This window comes from Eptesicus fuscus, chromosome 7 (genome assembly GCF_027574615.1).
Source record: "Eptesicus fuscus isolate TK198812 chromosome 7, DD_ASM_mEF_20220401, whole genome shotgun sequence".
NCBI classification, from domain to species: Eukaryota; Metazoa; Chordata; class Mammalia; order Chiroptera; family Vespertilionidae; genus Eptesicus; species Eptesicus fuscus.
Genome location: NC_072479.1, coordinates 60,057,169 through 60,063,168, shown reverse-complemented (window position 1 = coordinate 60,063,168; position 6,000 = coordinate 60,057,169).

The following is a 6,000-nucleotide window of genomic DNA, read 5'->3' as shown; positions in this document are numbered from 1 at the left end:
CATGCCTGGGTTGCGGGCTTGATCCCCAGTTAGGGGTGTGCAGGAGGCAGCCGATCAATGATTCTTTCATCATTGATGTTTCTATCTCTCTCTCCCTCTCTGAAATCAATAAAAATATATTTAAAAAAATTAAAAAATACAATAAAATGCATCTTGCTGCCTGACTGGTGTGTCTTAGTGGTTGAGCATCAACTCATGAACCAAGAGGTCATTAGTTCGATTCCCGGTCAGGGCACATGCCCAGGTTGTGGGCTTGATCCCCTGTGGGGGGCACACAGGAAACAGCGATCAATGTTTCTCTTTCATCAATGTTTCTATCTCTCTGCCCCTCTCCATTCCTCGCTCTAAAATCAGTAAAGGCATATTTGAAAAAATAAAACTACTTGTCTCAGCAAATTTTGCTAGTAGCATGTAGAAATGTATTTAAAATGCATCTTGTGGAACACCCAAGATGGCAGCATAGGTAAACACCTGTACTTGCTGCCTCTTACAACCACATCAAAACTACAACTAAAAGAAAAAACGGATATCATCCAGAACCACGGGAAGGCTGGCTGAGAGGAAATTATACAACTAGAAGGAAAGAGAAAAGTGCATTGAAGCTGGTAGGAGGTGCGAAGGTGTAGAGGTACAGAGGCGCATGTGAAACGGGCTGACAACTGGGTGCACTGTTGTTTTTTTTAATCAGGAGGGAGATACAAACTCCTGATTGCTCTGAACTCCAGTTCCGGGCGAGACTCTGGGGACTCAGACTGATATGAGGAGAAACTGGACTGTCTGGCATCGGCCGGAACATGAGGGCAGCTTTCTCTCAGAGGTGCTCAACAGCGATCATTGTTCCTGCATGGAGCTGCGGGACACGGAGACCCGGGGACCTCTCTGGAGCAGGGCTGACTGGCAGCCATTGCTGTTTGCTCAGTCCTGGTGATTCCCTGAGACCCCGCCCCACCCAATTAACTCCATCCAAGCTGTGCACAGAGGCTTTTGCATATGAATGGCCTGTCCTTTTGCAACCTAAAACCTAACAAACTGCAGCTGGGTCAGAGAGCTACAAAGCTTCCAAAAGAAGGCCCAAGACCTGGCAGCAGCAGCCTGCATTGCTTCACAGCTGGGCCTCATCTGGGCACTTCCAAATCCCAAAGAGAAGGAATCTGCAGATCTCTCTGTAGCTCCTGCTGGGTGGCCTCAGGCAGTGGCTGACTTTGCACCTCCTTGGAGATCCAAGAGCCAGTGTACCCAGTGGTCAGTGTGAGATCATACAAGATTACAACTCTTCACATTCACAAGTGACATACTCAAGGGGCAGACTCAGTGAGCACCAAAGCCCCACTGAAGCAAGTCCTGCCCCATGAGGGTGTCTCTAGCACAGAAGTTCTCCCATTGTAGACACAGCTGGTCCTCACAGCCAGTTGGCCTGGAGATCAATTCCTCCCAGTGATACCAACAGCAATCAAGGCTTAAATATAACAAGACTGTGCACACAACCCACAAAGGGGTGCACCAAGAGTGTCCACCTCAGGTAACTGGGGAGGCTGAGCCACTGGGCCCTATAGGACACCTAGCACACAAAGCCACTCTATTAACTCAGGGAAGCAGCCAAAATGCGGAGACAAAGAAACAGGTCACAAATGAAAGAAATGGAGAAAAGAAAATGACTGGGTATAGAGTTCAAAACCACGGTTATAAGGTTTTTCAAGAATTTTCTAGAAAAGGCCGATAAATTTAGCAAGACCCTCGAGGATATGAAAAAGGACCAACTAGAAATTAAGCATACACTGACTGAAATAAAAAAATAATATACAGAGATCCAACAGCAGACTAGAGGATCGCAAGAATCAAGTCAAAGATTTGAAATACAAAGAAGCAAAAAAAACACCCAACCAAAAAAGCAAAAAGAATCCAAAAATATGAAGATAGTGTAAGGAGCCTCTGGGACAACTTCAAGCTTACCAACAGCTGAATTATGGAGGTGCCAGAAGAAGAGAGAGAGCAAGATATTGAAAACCTATTTGAAGAAATAATGACAGAAAACTTCCCCTACCTGGTGAAAGAAATAGACTTACAAGTCCAGGAAGCGCAGAGAACCCCAAACAAGAGGAATCCAAAGAGGACCACACCAAGACACATCATAATTAAAATGTCAAGAGCAAAAGACAAAGAGAGAATCTTAAAAGCAGCAAGAGAAAAGCAGTTAGTTACCTACAAGGGAGTACCCATATGAATGTCAGCTGATTTCTCAACAGAAACTATGCAGGCCAGAAGGGAGTGGCAAGAAATATTCAAAGTGATGAATAGCAAGAACCTACAACCAAGATTACTCTACCTCGAAAAGCTATCATTCAGAATTGAAGGTCAGATAAAGAGCTTCACAGATAAGAAAAAGCTAAAGGAGTTCATCACCACCAAACCAGTATTATATGAAATGCTGAAGGGTATTCTTTAAGAGAGGAAGAAGAAGAAAAAGGTAAAGATAAAAGTTATGAACAACAAATATGTATCTATCAACAAGTGAATCTAAAAATCAAGTGAATAAAAAATCTGATGAACGGAATAAACTGGTGAATATAATAGAATCAGGGGCATAGAAAGGGAGTGGACTAACAATTCTCAGAGGAAAGGGGTGTGGGGTGTGTGGGAAGAGACTGGACAAAAATGGTACACCTATGGGTGAGGACTGTGTGGATGGGGTAAGTGCAGAGGGTGGGGTGGGAACTGGGTGGAGGGGAGCTATGGGGGGAAAAAAGAGGAACAACTGTAATAATCTGAACAATAAAGATTTATTAAAAATCAATAAATAAAATGCATCTTGCCCATTTTTATCCTTATGTTTTGCAATTTTATCCCTACGCACTTTATACATGTTATTTGAATGATATCTTTTTAAAAAATATATTTTTATTGATTTCAGAGAGGAAAGGAGAGGGAGAGAGAGGTAGAAACATCAATGATGAGAGAGAATCATTGATCAACTGCCTTCTGCATGCCTCCCACTGGAGATTGAGCCTGCAACCTGGGCATATGCCCTGACTGGGAATAGAACCATGACCTCCTGGTTCATAGATTGACACTCAACCCCTGAGCCATGCCAGCTGAGCTGAATGATATCTTTTTTAGGTTAAAATTTCCAATTATTTTTAGTATATAATATGCAGTTGATTTTTATGTACTTTTGTGTCCAGCAATCTATATATATTTTTAAGTATTATCTTTTCTTCTTCTGTTCTCTTTTTTCTTCTGGAACTGCTATTATTTGCATACTAGAGGCCCAGTGCATGAAACTCATGCACGGGTAGGGTCCCTAGGCCTGGCTGGTGATAAGAGCCAATCTGTGGGGCGACTGGTGGGGTGATTGGGGGGCCCCCTCACTAGCACCCATCTTGGCCGGCCTAGCGCCATCTACTTGCTGTCCCTGCCCCACCGCTGCCGCTGGTTGCCTCTCTCTGTGGGAGGTGACTGGTGGGGTGATCAGGGGGCCCACTTGCACCCACGTTGGTTGGCCTGGGCCTGTGGGCTGTGGGCAGCTCCTACATTGAGCGTCTGCCCCCTGGTGGTCAGTACACATCATAATGACCAGTCATTCCACTGGTCATTCCGCTGTTAAATTTATTTTCATATTAGGCTTTTATTATATAGGATTAGATTGTAGGCCTGGCTAACAGCATGATTGAAACCCATGAGTTCTGGCATGTAACTCATTTGGTCTCTTCTAGAAATTGTTACTGAACTTGGGCCTTTTGTTCTGTGATATGCTACAGTGAGGATTCCTATGAATGCTTCCTGAATCCTGGGTTTTTGTCTCCCTCTCCAGATTAGACCTTGGATATCTTGACCTTCAACTTGCTGGACACTTGAGCTTTTAGCTGTTATTTCCCTAATAATGCCTAATAAGGGAACCAGACAGTCTGCCTCACAGGCCTTAGCTTGCATTCTTGATTTATTCTCTTTGAACTATTTCTGGGTACCTGGTCTTTTTTCCATGGTTAGCTTCTCTTTGCCATATTATCTAAGACCCTTCTGTCTTATTATGTCTTTTACTGGATTGGAACTGTTGGTCTATAGCAGGAGTTGAGAATGTCTGGCCTGAGGGCCATATAAAGCCCCCAAAATCATTTGGTTTCACCCTGCCAAGGCATTAGGAGTGAGTTAATTGAATGTTTGGCCAAATATAGCAGGCTAATTTTTTATTTTTATTTTTTAAAATATATTTTATTGATTTCAGAGAGGAAAGAAGAAGAAGAGAGAGAGAGAAACATCAATGATGAGAGAGAATCATTGATTGGCTGCCTCCTGCATGCTCCATATCGGGGATTGAGCCTGCAACCCGGGCATGTGCCCTTGAATGGAATTGAACCTGGCACCCTTCAGTCCACAGGCCGATGCTCTATCCACTGAGCCAAACCAGCTAGGGCTAGCAGGCTAATTTTTAAGTTGATAATTTTGTATGGCCTACTGATGGGTTGTAAATATCCAAATGTCCCTTTGTAGAAAAAAGGTTCCCTACCTCTGTTCAATAGTATTGTCATGCTCCTTCCAGCCCTCGGCCCTATCCCACCTCATTTATCAGATGGAAACCATGCCCTATGTTACAGTCGTTTTTTTTTCCTGTCCCAGTCAGTTTTTTTAAAAATATTTTTATTGATTTTTTACAGAGAGGAAGGGAGAGGGATAGAGAGCTAGAAACATCGATGAGAGAGAAACACCGATCAGCTGCCTCCTGCACACCCCCTACCGGGGATGTGCCTGCAACCAATGTACATGCCCTTGACTGGAATTGAACCTGGGACCTTTCAGTCCGCAGGCCAACGCTCTATCCATTGAGCCAAACCGGTTTCGGCCCCAGTCAGTTTTTATCCAGGTAGGATCTAACTCAGTTTCAAATTATACTCAGTTCCCATCATGGATGTGCTATTTATTTTATTAAAATTTTTATTGCTTGATTTTGAGAGAGAAGAAGGGAGAGAGAGAAATATCAATTTGTTGTTCCAATTAGTTAGGCATTCATTGATTGCTTGTTGCATGTGCCCTGACTGGGGATCAAACCCGCAACCTTCGTGTATTGGGACAATGATCTAACCAACTGAGCCAGGGCGTGGCTGTGCTATTTATGATGATAGTTGAATATATCCAGCTGGTTCATGTATGCAACTACATTTTTACCACTTTATGGTCTGCTTTTGTCCATTTATTTGTGTATAATTTTTGGGTGTATATTTTACATGCGCATGTGTATATATTTTTTGTGAAGAGTTTTGGTCTAGCCCTAAAATACTATCTAAACTTGTTTTGCTTTTGGAGAAGGGAAAGGATGGTCCAGTAAGTTTCCTCATTTTTCACCGTAAGTTGTCAGTCCCATTAGATTGCTAAAACATATGACCTTTTATTTAATTGCCAAATTCAATGCTATAATCTGCTTATACAGGGCAAAAGATTATAATCTTAAATACATTGCTGGTAATATCCCTCAGAAACACTGAAAAAAGGAATATTCATGAGATACAGACAGTCTCAACTTATGATTTTTCTACTTTATGTTGGTTAGAAAGTGATATGCATTCATACCATACTTCAAATTTATTTTATTTTTTCCATCACCATCTAAAAAATTGAATTTAAAGAGAGAGAGAAAGAGAGAGGTAGAGAGAGAGAGAGGTGAGAAGGGAGGGAGGAAGAGAGATATATATATATATTGATTGTTGTTCTACTTATTTATACATTCATTGGTTGATTCTACATTGTGCCTTGACCAGGGATCGAACTCGAAACCTTGCTGTATCAGGAGGACGCTCTAACCAACTGAGCTATCCAGGGCTTACAATGTAGTATTAAATGCATTTTAGATGTACAATATTTTCAACTTAATGATGGGTTTATCCTATGTAACCCCATAGTAAGTTGAAGAGAATGTGTATTTCCTAAAGAATTTTCAGTGTTTCAGTCCTCTAGTGGTTTTGTTTTGGAGAATCTAATGAAAAATCTCTCCACTTATGTGTGTAAGTCTTG